Consider the following 22,856-nt stretch of genomic DNA (forward strand, 5'->3'; position numbering starts at 1 on the left):
TAGCCATGATATTATATAGAAATATTGATTTTATTATATTAATTTTACGATAGCTATTAGACATAATATTATATAGAAATATTGATTTTGATTTTATTAATTTAACAATAGCTATTAGCCATAATATTATATAGAAATATTGATTTTGATTAATTTTACTATAGCTCCAAGCCATAATATTTTACAGAAATATTGATTTTGATTTTATTAATTTAACAATACCTATTAGACACAATATTATATAGAAATATTGCTTCCGATGTTATCTATTTAACAATAGCTGTTAGTCATATTATTAAACAGAAATATTGATTGTTATTTTATTCATTTTCTATAGCTATTAGACATAATATTATATAGAAATATTGATATTGATGTTAATAATTTTACTATAGTTTTAAGACATAATATATAAAAATATTGATTTAATTTCATTAATTTTACAAAAGCTATTAGATATAATGTTATATAGAAATATTGATTTTTATTTCATTAATTTTACAATGGCTATTACACATAATATTATATAGAAATATTGATTTTGATTTTATTAATTTTACAATAGCTATTAGATATAATATTGTATAGAAATATTGATTTTGATTTTAGTAATTTTACTATAGGTCTTAGACATATTATTATATAGAAATATGGATTTTGATTTTATTAGTTTAACAAAAGCTATTAGATGTAATATTATAAAGAAATATTTATGTTGTTTTTTAATTAAACAATAGCTATTAGAGATAATAGGTTATAGAAATATTGATTTTTATTTTACTGATTTAACAATAGCTATTAGACATAATATTATAAAGAAATATTGATTTTGATTTTATTAATTTTACAATAGCTATTAGATAATAATATTATATAGAAATATAGATTTTGATTTTGTTAATTTAACAATAGCTATTAGCCATAATATTATAAAGAATATTGATTTATATTTATAAATGTACCAATAGAAATACGGCATAATATTATATATAAATATTGATTTTGATGCTATTAATTTAATAATAGCTATTAGACATATCATTTAAAAGGACTATTGATGTTGACTTTATTAATTTAACAGTAACTATTACACATAATATTATGAAAAAAATACTGATTTTGATCTTATTAATTTTACAATAGCTATTAGAGATAATATGTTATGGAAATGTTGATTTTGATTTTATTAATTCATCAACAGCTATTAGCCAAAATATTATATAGAAATATTGATTTTGATTTTATTAATTTAACAATAGCTATTAGACATAATATATAGAAATATTTATTTGGTTGTATTAATTAAGCAATAGATATTAGACATTACATATATTGATTATTATATAGATATTAAACATTACAAATATTGATTTTGATTTTATTAATTTTACAATAGTCATTAGACATAATATTTTATAGAAATATTGATTTTGATTTTATTAATATAACAATATTAATTAGACATAATATTATATAGGAATATTGTTTTTGATTTTATTGATTTTACTATAGTTATTAGACAAAGCTTATATAGAAATATTGATTTTGAATTCATTCATGTAACAATAGCTATTAGATATAATATTGTATAGTAATATTGATTTTGATTTTAATTATTTTACAATAGATATTAGACATAATATTTATAGAAATATTGCTAATATTTTATTAAGTTAACAATAGCTATTAGACATGATATTATATAGATATATTGATTTGGATTTTATTAATTTAACAATAGCAATTAGACATAATATTATATAGAGATATTGATTTTATTTATTTTACGATAGCTATTAGACATGATATTATATAGAAATATTGATTTACATTTTATAAATGTAACAATAGCTATAAGACGTAATATTTTGGTTTGTTGGTTTATTAATTATACAATAGCTATTAGCCATAGTATTATATAGAAATATTGATTTTGATATTATTTATTTTACAATAGATATAAAGACATTATATAATATTGAAATATTGATTTGGATTTTATTAATTTAACGATAGCTATTAGACATAATATTTTATAGAAATATTGATTTTGAGTTTATTAATTTTACAATAGATATTAGACATAATATTATATAGAAATATGGATTTTAATTTTATTAATTTTACAATAGATATTAGACATGATATAATATAGAAATATTGTTTTTTTTATTAATTTTAGAATAGATATTACACATAATATTATATAGAAACATTGATTTTGATTTTATTAATTTTCCAATAGCTTTTAGACATAATATTATATAGAAATATTGATTTTGATTTTATTAATTTTACAATAGGTATTAGACATAATATTGTATAGAAATATTGATTTTGGTTTTAGTAATTTTATTACAGGTCTTAGACATATTATTATATAGAAATATGAATTTTAATTTTATTAGTTTAACAAAAGCTATTAGATGTAACATTATATAGAAATATTTATTTGGTTGTATTAATTAAGCAATAGATATTAGACATTACATATATTGATTATTATATAGATATTAAACATTACAAATATTGATTTTGATTTTATTAATTTTACAATAGTTATTAGACATAATATTTTATAGAAATATTGATTTTGATATTTTTAATATAACAATATTAATTAGACATAATATTATATAGAAATATTGTTTTTGATTTTATTGATTTTACTATAGTTATTAGACAAAATTTATATAGAAATATTGATTTTGAATTCATTCATGTAACAATAGCTATTAGATATAATATTGTATAGTAATATTGATTTTGATTTTAATTATTTTACAATAAATATTAGACATAATATTTATAGAAATATTGTTAATATTTTATTAAGTTAACAATAGCTATTAGACATAATATTATATAGAAATATTGATTTTGATTTTATTTATTTTACGATAGCTATTAGACATGATATTATATAGAAATATTGATTTACATTTTATAAATGTAACAATAGCTATAAGAAATAATATTTTGGTTTGTTGGTTTATTAATTATACAATAGCTATTAGCCAGAGTATTATATAGAAATATTGATTTTGATATTATTTATTTTACAATAGATATAAAGACATTATAAAATATTGAAATATTGATTTGGATTTTATTAATTTAACAATAGCTATTAGACCTATTATTATATTGAATTATTGATTTTGATGGTATTAATTTTACAATAGCTTTTAGACATAATATTATATAGAATAATTGATTTTGATGTTACTTATTTTACAATAGCTATTAGACATAATATTATATAGAAATATGGATTTTGATTTAATTAATTTTACAATAGCTATTAGACGTTATATTTTATAGAAATATTGATTTTGATTTTATTAATTTAACGATAGCTATTAGACATAATATTTTATAGAAATATTGATTTTGATTTTATTAATTTTACAATAGATCTTAGACATAATATTATATAGAAATATTGATTTTGATTTTATTAATTTGACAATAGCTATTAGCCATAATATTATATAGAAATATTGATTTTGATTTTTTTAATTTAACAATAGCTATAAGACATAATATTTTAAAGAAATATTAATGTTGGTTTTATTAAGTTTACAATAGCTATTAGCAATAATATTATAGAGAAATATTGATTTTGATTTTATTAATTTAACTATAGTTATTAGACAAAATAGTATATAAAAATATTTATTTTGAATTTATACATTTAACAATAGGTATTAAACATAATATTATATAGAAATAGTGATTTTTATTTTATTAATTTAACAATAGCTATTAGACATAGTATTATATATAAATATTGAATGTAATTGTATTAATTTAACAATAGCTATCAGACATAATATTGTATAGAATTATTGATTTCGTTTTTTTTAATTAAACTATAGATATTAGACATAATATTATATAGAAATATTGATTTTGATTTTATTTATTGCAAATAGCTATTAGACATAATATTTTATAGAAATATTAATTTTTATATTATTAATTAAACAATAGCTATTACAGATAATATTTTATAGTTATATTGATTTTTATTTTATTAATTTTACAATAGCTATTAGACAAAATAATTTATAAAAATATTGATTTTGAATTTATTCATTTAACAATAGATATAAGACATTATATAATATAGATATATTAATTTTGATTTTATTAATTTGACAATAACATAATATTTTATAGAAATTTTATTTATTTGACAATAACATAATATTTTATAGAAATATTGATTTTGATTTTATTAATTTAACAATAGCCATTAGACATATTTTATCGAAATATTGATTTAATTTTATTAATTTTACACTAGCTATTAAACATAATATTATATGGAAATATTGATTTTGATTTTATTAATTTAACAATAGCTATTAGACATAATATTTTATAGAACTATCTGACCATACAGTGTGTGGTATATGTAGATATAAAGAAAAATTTTTGTATTGTAAATTTTACAGGTGTCATCCAACTGTACGTTTACTGCTATTTCCTGTTGGGGGAGAATGTGTGAATTTTTTTGTACAAATAATGGTGCATCCTCCCTGTGTACATTTATTTTTGTTTATCTGGTTCTTATATATGATTTTCTGTATTTCGTATCCTTTATGAATTTTAGTTTCGTATATTTTGGATTTGTACGAAACTCCCTTTCATTTGAGAAAAGGAAAATAATAGCTCCGTGATGACGTCACGAGCCCAGCGCGAAATTCTTTCTCTTTTGAAATTCGGTGGGCGTGGAGATTGGACATTTTGGTTCATTGCTTGGCGCTGAAGATGGAATTTTGACAAGCATCCTTCAAAGAAGAAAACCCCGGCAAGAATACCCGGATATGTGATGAGACATACTTATGAAAACTATCTACGTGACTACGGTTTTGCACGTATTTTAGAAGGTGTGAAATCATTTTAAAGAAAATACCCTTTTTTACGTGACAAGGAATTTTGGAATCTCCAACAAAGAAGAAAACAAAAAAAAAAAACCCGGACAACCGACGCGGTCTTGCTTCTGAAATCCATCTGTGTATATACGGTTTGCAAAAGAGAAAATTCTAAAAGGACTTTAAACAAAAAAAAAAAGAAAATGGCACGTGCCTGACTGGCTTTCAATTTGTGAGTACGCTCCTAAAACTTGTTTCATATGCGAATGTTATGAGGAGATACTATTTTTTAGTCTTATTATTGTATTCGTTAATGGATACAACATCTTCTTTATAAGAACCAGTGTTATTTTTTTCATTACATGTTACCTTGGCGTTTCATAAGCTTAATGCCCGGAAAGGGAAAAATTTGCAACTTATTATTGTAAATAAAATTTCTTCTTCGTTTCAAAGCAAGACCTTTATATTTTATTCTTTACCCCCTCCCCCTCTTTTGTTCCATGCTGTTTTATTTTTTTCAAGTTAGTTACTTTAGCGTCGAATTTATCTGGAAGCAAGATAAACTTTTGACAGTTTCGACATTCAACGGCAAATTATGGAAAAAATATTTGTGTATTTAATTATTTTAAATAAAAAAGGAAAAGTAGGCGAAACGATTAAAAAATTTTTTTTTTAATTTTAAAAAATTGTTTAAAGATTTTGTTATTCTTAGAAGTGAGGAATTTTTAATATCTATGTATCATTTGCTATTTCGAGCAAAAGGATATTTTACCTAGCTAGGACGGGTATTAGATGTATGAAATAATTGTATCTTACCTAGGGTAGATAATTTACAGCATGTATATGAAATAATTTTACCTTTGCAAGGACGGTGAATATACAACACATATTTAAAATAATTTTACCTTTGCAAGGACGGTGAATATGCAACACATATTTAAAATAATTTTACCTTTGCAAGGACGGTGAATATGCAACACATATTTAAAATAATTTTACCTTTGCAAGGACAGTGAATATGCAACACATATTTAAAATAATTTTACCTATGGGTAATTTAAATACATATATAAAACAATTTCACATAATTTTGGACCCCAAAACGGACATTACTCTCTCAAACCGAACCCCCAAAATAGAACTCAAAATTAACACAACCCTCAAAAGAGAACTTAAAATTAACATAATCATGCTTCTTTCTTACCCACCTCTCCAACCCTCACATCATGCCTGGATGATAACATAAAAAATTCAAATAAATAGAGATCACCCCCCCCTATAGAAACTTGCCTAGTAAACTTTCATAGTAAACCAACAATATATATGTATTAATCTAATTTTAGAACTGACTTCCCAAATAAAGTAATTTTGAGATAGAAAATTGTTTAAGCAATTTCTGGTACAAACTTTATCTTTTACCACCCTCATTTAATCCAGAGTGATGCTGATTATTCTCATTCAATACGGGGCAATGCCAGGAATTCTGCTAATAGATATTTCCATCAATATGCTTCAATCCTGGGCGACGCCAGGGATATTGCTAGTATATTTTCTCATGTATCTCATTCAATCTTGAGCAATGCCGGGTATTCTGCTAGTGTATATGTGCAGCCATCTTATACAATCCCGAGTGACGCCAAGTATTTATCTATTCTGTATTTGTACCTATCTTATTCAATCCCAGGCGATGCCAGGTATTCTGTTAGAATTTATTTGAACCTGCCTCATAAAATTTAGGACAATTCCTGGTATTCTGCTTCTATATATTTCCACCTATCTCATTCAATCACGAGCGATGCAAGGTATTCTGCTAGTATATATTTGCATCTATCTCATTCAATCCCAGGCAGCCGTGTATTCTGCTAGCATACATTTGCATGTATCTCATTCAATCCTGGGTTACTCCGGGTATTCTGCTAGTATATATTTGCATCTATCTCATTCAATCCCAGGCGGCCGTGTATTCTGCTAGCATTCATTTGCATGTATCTCATTCAATCCTGGGTTACTCCGGGTATTCTGCTAGCATATATTTGTGTCTATCTCATTGAATTTTTCATGATTTAACTCACATTATCACCCCGCTCTTACTAAAATAAAAGCTTTTATACATTGTCTGCGATATTTATTTCATTACACACTCATCAATAAAGTAACTCACATTTCATTATTTTGCATAATTCTTGGATATTTTACTAATTTCTACCCTCATTTTTATGATTTTACCCACATTATCGCCCCCTATTACTAAAACAATAATTTTGAGACATTATCTGGGCTGTTTATTTCATTAAAAACACATCAATCATAGGACTCACATTTCATAATTTTTCATTATTCTTGAATATTTTACTAATTTCGACAATAATTTCTCATGATTTAACCCACATAATTACTCCCCTCTTACTAAAAAATAACTTGGACACATTCATTAGGCTGTTTATTTCATTGCAAAAACAGTAATCAAATAAGTTGCATTTCATCATTTTTATATTACAAACACACTAATCAATAGTCATGTTTACTCGTAAACGGTTTCTGCGATTTCCAGGACTGTCTTCATATCCCTCACCATACTGTTAAAAATATACATGAAATATTCCCAAGAAGTCACCCATCTGATAATGACCAAGTTCATTGTTGCTTAACTTTGGTGATCTACATAAAGCATTTTGCATTCCCAAGTAGTCAAACATCTAATAATGACCTAACACATTGTTGCTTAACTTTAGTGATCTGGCCAGACTCATTGTTGCTTAACGTTTATAAGCTACATAAAGCATTTTATATTCCCAAGTAGTCACTCATTTGAGAATGACCAAGACAATGTTGCTTAACTTTAGTGATCTGGCCAGACTCATTGTTGCTTAACGTTTATAAGCTACATAAAGCATTTTATATTCCCAAGTAGTCACTCATTTGAGAATGACCAAGACAATGTTGCTTAACTTTAGTGATCTGGCCAGACTCATTGTTGCTTAACGTTTATAAGCTACATAAAGCATTTTATATTCCCAAGTAGTCACTCATTTGAGAATGACCAAGACAATGTTGCTTAACTTTAGTGATCTGGCCAGACTCATTGTTGCTTAACGTTTATAAGCTACATAAAGCATTTTATATTCCCAAGTAGTCACTCATTTGAGAATGACCAAGACAATGTTGCTTAACTTTAGTGATCTGGCCAGACTCATTGTTGCTTAACGTTTATAAGCTACATAAAGCATTTATATTTCCAAGTAGTTACTCATTTGAGAATGACCAAGACAATGTTGCTTAACTTTAGTGATCTGGCCAGACTCATTGTTGCTTAACGTTTATAAGCTACATAAAGCATTTATATTTCCAAGTAGTTACTCATTTGAGAATGACCAAGCTCATTGTTGCTTAACTTTGGTAAGCTACATAAAGCATTTTGTATTCCCAAGTAGTCACCTAATTGAGAATGACCAAGACAATGTTGCTTAACTTTTACTAAAATAATAACTTTAAGACTGGGCTGTTTATTTCATTAAAAACACACCAATCATATAACTTACATTTCATGATTTTTCAAAATTCTTGAATATGTTACTAATTTCGACAAACATTTCTCATGATTTAACTCACATTATTGCCCCCCCCTCTTACTAAAATAATAACTTTGACACATTGTTTGGGCTGTTTATTTTATTTCCAACACACTAATCAAATAGGTCGAATTTCATCATCATTTTTACATTAACAACAGGCTCCATGTTGCTTAACTTTGGTGATCTACATAAAGCATTTGGTGTTCACAAGTAATCACCCATCTAATAATGACAGGGCTCCATGTTGCTTTACTTTGGTGATTTACATAAAGTATTTAGTGTTCCAAAGTTGTTACCCATCTGTTAATGACCAGGCCCCATGTTGCTTAACTTTGGTGATCTACATAAAGCATATGGTGTTCCCAAATAATCACCCATCTAATAATCACCAAGCTCATTGTTGCTTAACTTTGGTTATCTACATACACAATTTTGTATTCCCATGTAGTCACCCATCTAATAATGAGCAAGCTACTTCAAGAGAGGTCACTCGCAGATTATAACAATTATTTGACAATGAAGCTACATCCAAGGGAGGTCACTCCCATATTATAACAATGACTGTATATTATTCTAATGGTATTCGACAATGAAGCTACATCCAAGGGAGGTCACTCGCATATTATAACAATGATTATATATTATTCTAATCATATTCGACAACGAAGATACATCCAAGGGAGGTAACTCTTATATTATAACAATGATTGTATAATGAGGAGGTCATGTCTATCTTTAGAGAAACAAATATCACTAAAAAATATGGAGGAGGTTAAGCCTGGCATGTCTAGCTTTAGAGAAACAAACATCACTCGAAAATAAGAAGGAGGTAATGCCTGGCATGTCTAGCCTAAGAGAAACAAACGTCACTCGAAAATAAGGAGGCGATTATGCCAAGAATGTCAAGCTATAGAGAAACAAACGTCATTCGAAATAAGGAAGAGGTCATGCCTGGCATGTCTAGCTGGAAAACATGCAAAGTGTCTAATAAAAAATATATGCATACGTACATTTATACTGTAAAAGCATCTTCAAAATTATTTATTGGGATTTAGACTGCAGTGCACAAGCACCTTCATAACTGTCAAATCGGACCTATACTGCACAAGCACCTTCAAAATTTTTCAAATCGGACCTATACAGCACAAGCACCTTCAGAATTTTTCAAATCGGACCTATACAGCACAAACATCTTCAGAATCATCAAATAAGACCTATACAGCACAAGCACCTTAAAAATTGTCAAATTGGACCTATATTGCACAAGAACCTACAAAACTTTTCAAATCTTACATATACTGCACAAGTACATTGTCAAAGCAGACCTATGCTGCACAAGCACCTTCACAATTGTCAAAGTGGACCTATACTGCACAAGCACCTTCAGGATTTTTTTAAATCGGACCTATACTGCAAAAGCACCTTAAAAATTGTAAAATCGGATCTATACTGCACAAGCACCTTCCAAATTTTTCAAATCAGACCTATACTGCACACGCACCTTCAAAATTGTCAAGTTGGACCTATACTGCACAACCACCTTCAAAATTGTTCAAATCCGACCTATACAGCATAAGCACCTTCAAAATTTTATTAAATCGGACATATACTGCACAAGCACCTTAAATTTTTTTAAATCGTAGATATACTGCACAAACACATTTAAACATTTTTAAATCGGATCTATACTGAACAAGCACATTCAATATTTTCAAATCGGACCTATACTTCACAAGCACCTTCAAAATTTTTCAAATCTGACCTATACAGCACAAGCACCTTCAAAATTGTCAAATCGGACCTATACTGCACCAGCACCTTCATAATTGTCAAATAAGAACTATACTGCACAAGCACCTCCAAGATTTTTCAAATCGGTCCTATAGTGCACAAGCAACTTCAAAATTGTAAAACCGGACCTTAACTGCACAAGCACCTTCTAAATTTTTCAAATCGAACCTATACTGCACAAGCAATTTTAAAATTGTCAAATTGGACCTATATTGCACAAGCACCTTCAAAAATTGTTCAAATTTTATTAAATGAGACATATACTGTACAAGCACCTTAAATTTTTTTAAATCGGACCTATACTGCACAAGCACCTTAAAATTTTTCAAATCGTAGATATACTGCACAAGCACATTCAAGATTTTTCAAATCGGACCTATACTGCACAAGCACATTCAAAATTGTCAAATCGGACCTATACTGCACAAGTACCTTCAAAATTGTCAAATCGGACTTATACTGCACAAGCAGCTTCAAAATTGTCAAAAGCAGACCTATACCTCACCTATGTCATACAATCCCGGGCGACGCATGGTATTCTGCTAGTACATATCTACTTATATCATACAATTCCAGGCGATGCCAGCTGGTCTGCTAGTACATATAGACCTACTTCATTCAATCCCGGACTATGCTGGGTATTTTGCTAGTACATATATCCACCTATGTAATCCAATCCCGGGGGACACTGGGTATTTGGCTAGTACATATATCAACCAATTTTTTTCAATCTCAAGCGATGCCGAGTGTTCTGCTAGGAAAATTTCCATGAATTTTATCCAATCTCAGGCCATGCCGGGTAATCTGCTAGTACATATGTCATGCTAGTGCTATGTCATACAATCCCGGGCAATGCTGGGTATTCTGCTAGTACATATACACCAATTTTATCCAATCCTGGGCTACGTCAGGTATTCTGCTAGTACAGCTATGTAATACAATCCCGGGCGACACCGGGTATTAGGCTAGTACATATACCAACCAATCTTATCTGATCTCAGGTCTAGAAAACATTCAATGTATTTCCACCTACGTCGGGTAATCTGCTAGTACATAATACTTTTATATGAATTCCTTAAAACCCGTCCTCCTTAACTAAAGATTATATAAGAAAACATAACCTCCCAATACTAAGAATGGTTTTCTGAAAAATAATGTTTTTATTTCAGAATTTGGAATCAGCAGTTTAGCGATGTGTGATGTTTGGAATAAATATATAATACGCATTTTTTTTTTCTGGGCCTTTTGGCCAAGATCAAAGTGTAATATCTGTTCCCCAATTACTCATTTTTTATTTTTTTCAAGAGGTCCACCACTTGACCCACCAGTCAAGTTTAAGGCTTTCACTTTGGTCACTTTTGTGACTTTACTAACCTTGGTTAGTGGGACGACACCCTCTTTGGGGAGTCTGGACCCTTTTCGCTCCCCCAGGACCGACGCCATTGTGTGGTAGTCTGGACCCGAAAACCGATCCCTTCTTTGGGAGTTTGCTGTTCTCGGGACCGACAACACTTTCTTTGGTAGACGTGACCTGGTCGGGTTAGCTTAGCATTTTTTTCTTTTGGGTACTTCGTTTCCTTCTCCCCTCTGAGGTTGAAATGGTCTACTTTCTCCCCTCTTAATTGCCTGTGCAGCACTCTGACCTGCCAGGCCCACTCTTTGTCTTCCTTCGCTGCTCTCCCAGTGGATTGAGCAGACCGGGTTCTCTTTCTCGCTTCCTGGGGGTTGTTTGCGGGTAGGGTGACGCGGGTAGGGCGGGTGTTTCGTTTCTGCTCCCCTCTCTCTCTTAATTGCGACGCGGCACTCTGACCCGCTAGCACCGGTGAATCCTCTTTCTCTCTTCTGACCTCACCCACTTCCTACACCCCCCCATCTCCCTGCATTTTCTTTTCTCCCCTGCTACACTTTGGTCCGCAGCAGCGGCCAGTGCAATTTTTCCGCATGATGCCGGGGAAAAGGCGTATACCACTGCAGAGCGCCACATCACCCCACTCGAGTACTCCTCATCGAAGGGAGCACCTTCCACGAGGGATGAAGAGAAGGCCAGGGTAGGGCCGCAGCCCGCGGCGACTCAGGCAGCGCCAACACCAGAAGGGCAACCAAACCAGCCCCCTGCTCCCGACGAGGGCCACTCCCTAGTCCGGGGAGTCAAAGAAGCGGCTGACGAGGGAACGAGGCTCAAACTCGGTGGTAAACACCCAGCGACACCAGTTCCACCTCAATCCTCGTCGGTCGAAGCAAACACTCCTGCTCAGGCTCCCCAAGAGGACCAAGACGAAATGGAGGACACTAGAAAAACGGCTGACGAGGGAACGATGCACCCGGCAGGTGGTACACACCCAGCGACACCTGTTCCACCTCAATTCTCGTCGGCCGGTGATGACCTCATCACTCCTGCTCCCCAAGAGGACAACCTCCCGGCAGAAAAGCAAAGAGAAGCTGGAGACGGGGAGACCAAAGACGACACTGATGGACCACAGCCTGTGGCTCCACCGGTCTCCCAATCCCTTTCCGGTCAACCAACACCAGCTCCCCAAGAGGACAACTCCCCAACACCAGAAATGGAGGAAGACGAGGATGGTGTTGCCTGCAGAACCAGAGCTCTGTTCAGAGACACTCTAGCATCGCTAAAGACTCTTGGGAGGGAATACAGGGCACCTTCACCGCCCAAAGCTTCCCTAAACACGCCAACTCCAGCGAAAGTCCCAAAAGGCAACCCTCCGACGACTAAGCCTATGGAGAAGAAACCGACTCCAGAATCTCCGGGCAGAACCAAGGATGGGGGCCAGAGATTGGGTTACAACGAATGCACGACACCCCAAGAGGACTGGCCAAGTCTTACTCCAAACAAGACAACGATACAGCAGCAGCTGCAACAGCAGAAAAAGAAAGAAACAGCGGCCACTCCTCGTCCCGATCCGTCCAACACCAAACAGGACGGAACAGTGACATGGGGCCCACAGAACCAGGAGCAGATGACACCTGAAGAGTACAGAGAGCTCTTCAACTCAACTTACAAGGCCGTCACAGATGGTATAAACATCCAACCCCTTCTGGGACAAATTGAAGAGCTGGAGAAGAGAGTTCTCTCCCTGGTCACCTCCGACCTTAAAACCAGGAGCTTAACAGGTGTCAACAAAGACACCATGGTGGAACTCCTCATCGGACTGAACATTCCGGTCAGCTACATATGCAGGAGAAGTTTTGCCATGTGGGACATCCTGCTCCCCAGTCAAGAAGAGGCAAAAAGACTGGCCGAGACTGACCACATAACTAGAAATATTCGACTCCAGCCGGTATATTTGAATAAAAGAATCGCCTCGGTTTCAGTCTTAAATGTCCCATGCTACATGATCGGAAGGGAGCTCGGGGCCATTATGAGCCAGTACGACGATGTGGAAGCTGTTGTCCCTTCCCGTGGATGATGACCGGGGACTACAAGGTTCGAATGGTCCTGGACAAGGTCGAATTCAACACCCTTCCAGCCATGCTCAAGTTTGGGGACTGGACCATGACTCTGATCGTGCAGGGGAGAAGGCTGCACTGCTGGCACTGTCAGCAAATGGGACACATGGCAAAGGACTGTCCCAAAAAACAACCAGCCAGAGCCCCGGAAAAAGCCCTCACCAAAACACCGGCCAAAACTCTAGCAGAAGCCCAAGCCTCAACACAAGTCACAACCTCAGCCGCAGTAAACGCCAGCCCAGTAGCAGAAGCAGGTTGGGTGACGGTCACTAAGAAAGGCAGAGCCAACAAAAACCTACCCAAGCCAATAGTGACCAAAACCCAACCCGACATCATACTGATAGACACGCAGGCATCCTCTTCCTCAAAGAAAAGGAAGCTCCAAGATTCCGAGGAAGAGATCGTGTCGGACGGAGTAGAGGCGACCACAGACGCAGAGGAAACAGCCACAGCAACAGTCACCAAAAAGACGAACAAGAGGAGGAAGTGCAGGAAGACTAAAGGAGACACCCCCACCCACAAAGACAATAGTAAAACAGTAGCTGAACTCCCCACACCCTCCACTCCCAATTAGCCAGTAGAACCAACCCCCTCCCGCCCAAGCTCCCCCAGAACAGTTTCACGTAACCCATCCCCGCATAGGGTAAACACCAACCCCCAAAAACCTACACCCCCAACTCCCATCACTCCTACTCTCACTCCTCCTCCTCCCCCGGCCAAGGAAAAACCTATGCCACCAGTCTGCACGGAACGGACGAAAAAACTCCCTTTCCTACCAGGGGAAAGGATTTGCGAACTGGACCCTCTCCATCCAATACCTGACCTCAAAGGCCAGCAGAAGGTCCGGTACAACAAATTGAGGAACTTTGCATATGTCGGTGGCGACAACGTCACCGACCCAACCAAATTCAAGAACGTTCCCTTGTTGACCACTTTCATTAGGGTCAACAAGGATGCTAGGACTGAAGCCCTCTGGGCCATGATAGATGCAGCAAAGGATGCTATTCCAGGCCAGCAGCTGGTGGATAGGGAGCATTCCTCATTGAACAATATCATATACAAATGCGAGGGAAGAATCCCAGTTTATATCCACCCCTCCTTTTACAGGGCACTTAAACTCACTTTCCCCCTGGACGTGGGAGGCGTGGCCAAGGATGGATTACCCTCGCCGGACTTACTCACTGGAAGCCTTGGACAGGCCTGCCACATCCTTACCCTCAAGGACTTCAGGCCCGTGTGTGACACTGAATAAGGTAGGTGACTATGGCTTTAAACTTGGCTACTTATAATGTGAGGGACCTCAGATGTCGAAGCAAGGCCGCGCGCGTGCTGAGAGATCTGGTGTCCCTCAAGGTAGATATTGCCGCTATACAGGAGACCCACTTTATTTGTGATGGGGATTGTCAGGTGCTGGTGAACGATTACGATGTTTACTCAGCATATGGCAATACCTATAGTCGTGGAATTTCCTTGCTAGTAAATCGCACCCTATCAGCGTCGGTGAATGTTGTTCACGCGGACGAGGACGGGTGGACGATTGTCATCGATGTTGCCGTTAATAGCAGTGTGTTTCGGATAGTCGCAGTTTATGCACCTAATTCCGCTGTGGAGAGGGCTTCCTTCTTCCGAGGAGTGGCGGGCTTTATAGATGATCCGGAGAGGGTAGTCGTAATGGGTGATTGGAATGCCTTCCTTGATCCCAGGATAGATAAGGTTGGGAGGACTAGCGGGTCGGTGTGGTGTGACAGCAGTCTGTCTGACCTGATGGCTTCGTGCGACCTGGTCGACAGATTTCGCCTGGATCACCCGGGGCGGGAGATGTGGACGTGGCATCCTAATACGCCTTCCTATCCAAGTACTTACTTGGATCGGATGTTAGTTAGAGGAGGCGATGTAGATTTCCTATCTCGCCCCACGTTCCACTTTTTAGGACACTCGGACCATAAACTAGTTATGGCCTGTCTGAACTTGAGCCCTAGGCCTAGACTGGCCGGATACTGGAAGTTCAACAGCACCTTGTTGGAGCTGGAGGACTACCGGTTGAAGGTTACAGAGATAATTCAACGGGCATTAGTGGGGGCGGTTACCGGGAGTAAGTGATGGGTTAGTCTCAAGGCTAAGATTAGACGTTTCTCGGTCAAGTACAGCCAACGCCTCGCACTAGATAAGGCTAAGGCCAAGAAGCGTACAGAGAATAGGCTGACCCAGGCATTGGAGGGGGGGACCCCCTAGAGATAGCACTAGCTAGACAAGACCTCAGCCGCTTGGCTAGCGAGCGGTACGAGGGCCAGATAGTTAGGGCTAGGCTAATGAAAGTCTCGAACGAGGCTGTTAATGTTGACACTGTTGAGCGTAAGGCTGCTCTAAGGCGCGGCTCGGACAGGTACATTCGAAAGGTAAACGACCTGGAAGGGCACGCCCTCGTGTCGATGCGGGAGATTTGCGAGGGGTTTCGAAAGCATCTATCGGAGCGCTTCACCCAACTACCCAGACTCAGGGTCGAAGAGTTTGGCAGCTATTTGGCCGACTCGCTCCGCCTCATGACGGCTCGAGCGGCTAGCTGTGATGGTCTTGTCGCGGAACATGAGATCATTACTGCGTTGAAGCAGGTCGGCTGCAACAAGTCCCCGGGGCTTGATGGTCTACCCTACGAATTCTACTTGAGGCTGTCGCCCATGTTGGTCCCTATTCTGAAGGATATGTTCAACCATTGGTTTGTTCAGGGCTCCATCCCTGGGCAGGTGACCAAGGGAGTGATCACTTTGCTGAGGAAAGGTCAACGGCATGGTGGGGAGGAAGATTTAGACGATTTCAGGCCCTTGACTCTGCTAAACACAGAGTTAAAGATTTTGACCAAGGTTCTTGCGAATCGGTTGCAGGTTGTCATCACTGATTTGATCGAACCACACCAGAGCTATGCTGTGAAGGGGAGATCGATTCAGGACAATCTTCATCTGATATGCACGATCATAGAGGGGACAGAAGACGACGCCGAGGCCGCGCTGATCAGTTTGGATCAGTCCAAAGCTTTTGATAGGGTGGACATAGGTTCCTGGGATCTGTGCTGGAGGCCGCCGGATTTAATCCGGACTTCCGCAAGTGGATCTCTGTACTGTATGACAGGCCGACGGTAGCAGTGCAGATCAACAGTAAGCTGTCGGAGTCTTTTGCCGTCTCCCGGTCGGTGCGACAGGGTTGTCCGCTGTCGCCTCTCTTGTACGTCCTGGTGTTGGAACCACTCCTTCGCAAGTTAAGGGACGAGGCGACTACACCAGTCCTGCGCGGGATAGCTCTCCCTGGAGGCAATTGAGCCAGGGTTTCCGCGTTCACCGATGACGTCACCGTATTCGTGTCTTGCCCCACGGACATTCAAGTGGTCACCGAGGCGCTCGCTCGATATGAAGAAGTTACGGGGGCCGTCTTCAATCGCAGTAAGTCGGTGGGTCTGCGGTTGGGTGCCTGGACTGGAGTAAATTCGCTTCCGGGCATCTTCAGTTGGACCGACGGCCCGGTCCGGATCCTTGGTGTGTGGTTCGGACCGGGTCTCCAGCTGAAGAAAAACTGGTCGAAAGTAGAGGCCAAGGTTGAATCCTCTGTTAAGACTTGGGTTCGAAGGAAATTGTCCTTGAAGGGTCGGGCGGAGGCATGTGCTACATATGTCTTTCCGCTTATCCTTTACCATCTGTCTGTACTTCCCCTCCCTGCAAAACGACGAATCAGCTTACAGGAGCACCTTGACACACTCTTGTGGAACGAGGGTAAACATTATGTTTGCAGAGAGGTCTGTGTTTGAAATCCGAGCGAGGAAGGCTTGGGACTGCCCGATCTCCTGTGTCACAAGCACGCAGAGAGGTTGGCCTTCCTGAGCCGTTCATTGTACGTAGACGTTCCATGGGTCACTGCGGTTGAAAGCTCGTTTTCCAATCTCACACCTGACCCCTCGGTCGAAGCACGGCGGAGACCGAGGGGGGAACAAACATTCTACGCCGAATGCCGGTCCGCACTTAGAGCGTTGCCAGGGACCAGTGTCCTCGAACAGTCTAGGAACAGGCTTTATGGGGAGCTAGTGGGGCATAGCAAAAAGGAACCGCTAGTGAAACGGACGGGGATGTCATTGGAGGAGGTCCGCTCCCAGTGGAGTTGGGCGCCGGGACGGGACTTTCTTACAAATTCGGAATTCTCCCTTACCTGGCGACTTGTCTGGAAGCACTGCCCCTTCTTGAGGAACTCAACCTTTACAATGAAGAAACCCGGGTCTACTACCTGCGCTGCGACGAAGACATGAGAGAAACGGCTGGTCATGCCTTTTTCCGCTGTAGCAGGCTCAAGACCCTCCTAGGGTACGTCAACGAGGTAACGGCTCGCATCGATGCCAAGCGCTGGCTTGAACTCGCCGAATCATATTTTGTGGAGAACATTGATCCGCCACTGCCTAGGGAGAAAAGAATGGTTTTTCTAGCGATACTAGCAGTAGTGAGGATGGTCATATGGATCACACGCCTCAAGCGAGTCCGCGAAGGGATATCTGTTCCGGATTGGGATCTGATAGTCTACTTTAAACATCTGCTTAAAGTAAAGATCAGATGCGATTGGAAGAGGTTGCCTCGAGTGGCCTTTGACAAGAGGTGGGTGCATGACGCTAGCTTGTGCATCCGACGAGGCGCCAAGTTTGAATTCGTGTTACCACCATAGGCATGGCACATGCAGTACTGGGTCCTACGGAGCCCATCCCGCTAGGTTAGACAAATAAAAAGTAAAGAGACTCTTGACTGGTGGTACAAATGAGATCCTGTCCCTCGATTATTTTGTTTTTTTTGGCACTAGAGAACCTTCCGAGGCTACCCTACCACTATCCTCCCTATCTTTTTGTTTTATCATCCCCTGATCAACCCCTACTCGAAGGTCGCCACCTAATATATTCCCCCCTTTTGTTTTTAACAATCTATTTATTTCACTCCCAACACCCGATATGAAGTCTTCCCAATCCCCATTAGGGATCTCCCCGCTTGTTTTCGGTGCCCCGGAAAACAGTAGGCGATCTAGCTACTTAGATTAGCTTAGGTAGGGACCTTACTAACAATGCACTAATTTTATTTTTTGTACATTTTTTTCTATATTTCCCACTCCCCAACACGAACCATTTTTCTTCCAAATTCAAGAACTTTTTATTTTTTCCAATGAATTGAACTTTTTCACACACACACACAACACACACACACACCCACACACCCACACACATTTTAATATATAAAAAAAAAAAGAAAAAAAAAGAAATGCGCACACACACACACACACACACATACAGAAATTGTATATATATATATCCTTTTTGTAAAAACGCTGGGGTTTTCATTAGTTAGCTTTAGATTCCACAGAGTGAATGAGGTATTGTGGTAAATGTTGCCAGTCAAGAGTAAAGTCGCCACAGACGCCATTTTTACTTTAGTTACAAAGACCCTGCAACACTTCCCTCCTCAGATCGGGCCTTGTGCCTAAATTTGTTTTGCCTTTTGGAGATTTTACTTTTTTAAATGTTTTAATTTTATATTGGAATTTTTTTAATTGTAATTTTTTCTTTAAACGAAATAAATTAAATATAAAGATCAAAGTGTAGTATCTGTTCTGATACCTACATCGTGCGAGGCAGTGCTGTTCTGGAGACACATTCTCGTGCCCGGAACACCTGACAAGCTTTTTGAGTCGCGTTCTGTCCGCACCCCCACTTTGTCTGTCTTTCTCTGCTCTCCCCCCTCACGGGGGAATCCGAGCTGATAATTTACGACCTTCCCCGTGAGGGAGGGTCGGAAACACTTTCTCTCTTCCCTCTGCTAACTTCCCACTCCGTCTCTCAGTTCTATCTCCCCTCTTGCTGCCTTTGGCGCCACTTCTTTTTGGCGCCAAAGTCGGCTCCCCAATTTGGACGCCGTTTCCACGTCAGTCAAAACAGTGAATTTTTTTTTTTTTTTCGGATTTTACCATACACATTGACTGATCATGGAAACCACAGATACAGGAAGAGAGAAAAAAAAAAACAACACCAGGCAAGGAAATGATAACTCCCCCAAAGTATGACTCCCCATATGGGGGAGCAACACTCAAAACCAAAGAGGCGTACCGCCCGGACAGCACGAAAGCAGAGGCAGCAGCCCCAAAAGACAGTGCCCAGGAAGAAGCTCCCCACGAGGGCAGCTCCCCCAAAGAGGGAGAAAATTACCAAATGAAGGAGGCACACCCACGAGATCCTCCAAACCAAGGGGCAGCAGTCCCAAAAGACATTACCGGGGGAGAAGCTCCCCACGAGGGCAGCTCCCCCAAAAAGCAGAGGCATACAGCCCAGAAATGAACGCTGGCAAGGAGGTAGCTGCCTCAAGAGACATTATGAAGGGGGATGCGCCCCCAAAGGGAAGCTCCCGAAATAAGGGAGCAGTACTGGACACACCCAATCAAAGTATGAAACAATCAACCCCTAAAGGGAAACTTGTATCAGAAAACACCTCCAAGCCAGCGGAACAATCTTTTAACCCCACAACAGACCCCTCGCCCAAGACATCAGAGAGCTCTGCATGGGGTAAAGCCGCTAATAAAAGACTCTCCCTACAGGAATATAAAGACTTGTACCTTACCAAGTACAAGGAATATATTGAGGGGAACATCCTCAAGCCAATACCTGGGGACTGGGAGGTGATGGAGGACAAGATCCTATCCTTCATCACTTCGGACATCCGGGCAAATTAGCTCAAGGGGATGAAAAAAGAGGAAATGGCTGAGCTCCTCCAGAAACTGAATATACCCACCAAGTATATACACCAGAGGAGCTTCGCGATGTGGGACGTACTGCTCCCCAACAAGGATGAAGCAAAAAAGTTCTCATGCACAGAACTTAAATGCGCAGGTATTAAGTTACTGCCAGAGTATTGGGGCAGGAGGAGAATCCGAGTACAAATATTCAATGATCTACGCACAGAACTGCTGGGAGCCTTCCTCAGTAATTTTGGAGAGGTGGAGCGGATGGACCCGGCACGCTCCAAAAACGGTGTCCAGCTGGGAAGTTATACAGTAGCAATGCGTGTCAAAAAAGAAGGCTTTCTAGGCATACCAGCAACAATATCTTTCAAGGAAGGCAACATTGCTGGTCTTGTCTGAAGCAGGGCCACATGGCAAAGAACTGCCCCCAAAAAGCAGTTCCAAGCCAACCAGCGCCACAAGTAAACACAGTTCCATTGGCGGGAGTGGCAACAGCCACTGAAACTAAGGAATCACCAACATCAGCCCTTGAGTAGCAAAGCCCAAGGATCAATGGAGTACGGTGGCAGGGCGTAAATGGAAAAACACGTCTCGCTCCACATCAACCCAACCACCTGCCCAACAGCAACAGCAGCAACAACAGTCGCAGCAGCAACAACATAAGCAGCAGCATCAGCATGAGCAGCAACAGCAACTGCAGCAACAACAACAGCTGCAGCAGCCAAAGCCGCAAAAGTAGCTGCAACAACAACTGTCGCAACAGCAACAACAGCAACAGCCAGACAAGCAGCAGCAGCAACAACCACCGCAGCAGCTAAAGCAGCAGCAACATCAACAACAGGAGCAGCAACCAGAGGAGCAGCAACAACCAGCGGTCCCCACACCAATCGAGACGAGGATCAAGCAGAGGAAAAACTCCTCCTCAGCTAGTGAGAGGGAGAAGAACCCAACCTCACCACTTTCCAGTTCACTCGAAATGCAGAAAAAGAAAAAGAAAAGAAGAAAAAGGGAAGAAAAGGTGTCCCCCACTCCCTGTGAGCATACACCACCCCAAACAACAACACAACCCACTTCCCCCTCCAAACCACACACTGCACCAACACCAGACATTACACCAACACAAGACACTGCACCAACACCAACACCAGGCACCACACCAATACCAGACACCGCACCAGACACGGCACCAACACCAATACCAGACACTGCACCAGACACGGCACCAACACCAATACCAGACACCGCACCAGACACGGTACCAACATCAGACACTGCACCAACGCCAGACACCACACAAACACTAGACACAACACAAACACTAACACCAGACACCACACATACACCTGTCCCCACACAAATACAGGCTGAGCCACCACCCCAAAAAGAAAAGAGTGAGCCCGGGAGGAGGAAAGACCCTTCAACTTCTCCCGCTCATGGAATTACTGCATCAGAGACTCTTCTCCTTGAAATGAGGGAGAAACTGTGTTTTATAGACCCCCTGTCTGTGGCAATGGATTTACACCACCGACAGAGAAAAAATTTAAAACCTCTGCTGGATTCCCAACAGATAGGGGGAAAAGACATTAATGTTTCCTCTAATTTCCCGGACGCCCCACTGCTAACAACTTTTGTCAGGCTTCCAGAGGCCTACAAGACAAACTTATGGACAATACTGGATGCCGCTGAAGGGGCTGTTCCGGAAATTGAACTGATTACAAAAAATGACCTTTCCCTTGAGGAACTCTCAAAACAATGCAAGGGAAGGGTCCCAGTGTTGGTTCATCCGTCACTTTACTTTCCCTATGGACGTTCGCGGCATTGTGAGAGAAGGTCAGGATATGAAAAACCTGACCACCTTGAGCATTGCATACAGTGTCGGCGTCCTTTTCCCGACCGATTTCGGAGCTGAGTGTAACACATCTTAAGGTAGGTACCATGGCTTTGAATTTGGCTAGTCCGAATGTGAGGGGCTTGAGATCATCGGGCCGGACGGCTCGCCTCCGGCACGACCTTTTGTCCCTTGGAGTGGATGTGGCTGCGATTCAGGAGACGCATTTCGTTTCTTCTGTGGACTGTAAGGTGCTGGCACGAGATTTTGAGGTTTTCTCAGCATATGGCTGCCCGCGGGGGAAGGGAGTCTTCTTGCTTGTTAAACACACCTTGTCCACAACGATCGACGTTAGTCATAGGGATGTGGAGGGCAGGCTGCTTGTGGCCGATGTTGCCGTAAAAGGTTCTGTGTTTCAGGTGGTCATGGTTCATGCACCCAGCACCGCTCATGAGAGGGTCTCAATCTTCGGTCAGCTCGACGCGTTTGTAGATTGTCGGAAGTGGGTAGTGCAAATGGGGGATTGGAACGCTATCTTAGACCCCAAAGGTAGGAGGCGAAGCTAGAGGGTCG

General features: G+C 39.0%; 1 protein-coding gene and 1 pseudogene across 3 annotated transcripts in view; one reads left to right on the top strand and one right to left on the bottom strand.

The window, feature by feature from the left end:
• LOC145261117 (uncharacterized) overlaps positions 1–22,856 on the bottom strand; it is a 485,607-nt gene that overhangs the window by 200,432 nt on the left and 262,319 nt on the right. The gene's annotated exons all lie outside the window — the stretch shown is intronic.
• On the top strand, positions 11,476–11,620 carry LOC145261401 (U2 spliceosomal RNA; annotated as a pseudogene).

Source organism: Euprymna scolopes, chromosome 37 (assembly GCF_053919585.1).
Source record: "Euprymna scolopes isolate OS-2025 chromosome 37, ASM5391958v1, whole genome shotgun sequence".
Classification (NCBI taxonomy): Eukaryota; Metazoa; Mollusca; class Cephalopoda; order Sepiida; family Sepiolidae; genus Euprymna; species Euprymna scolopes.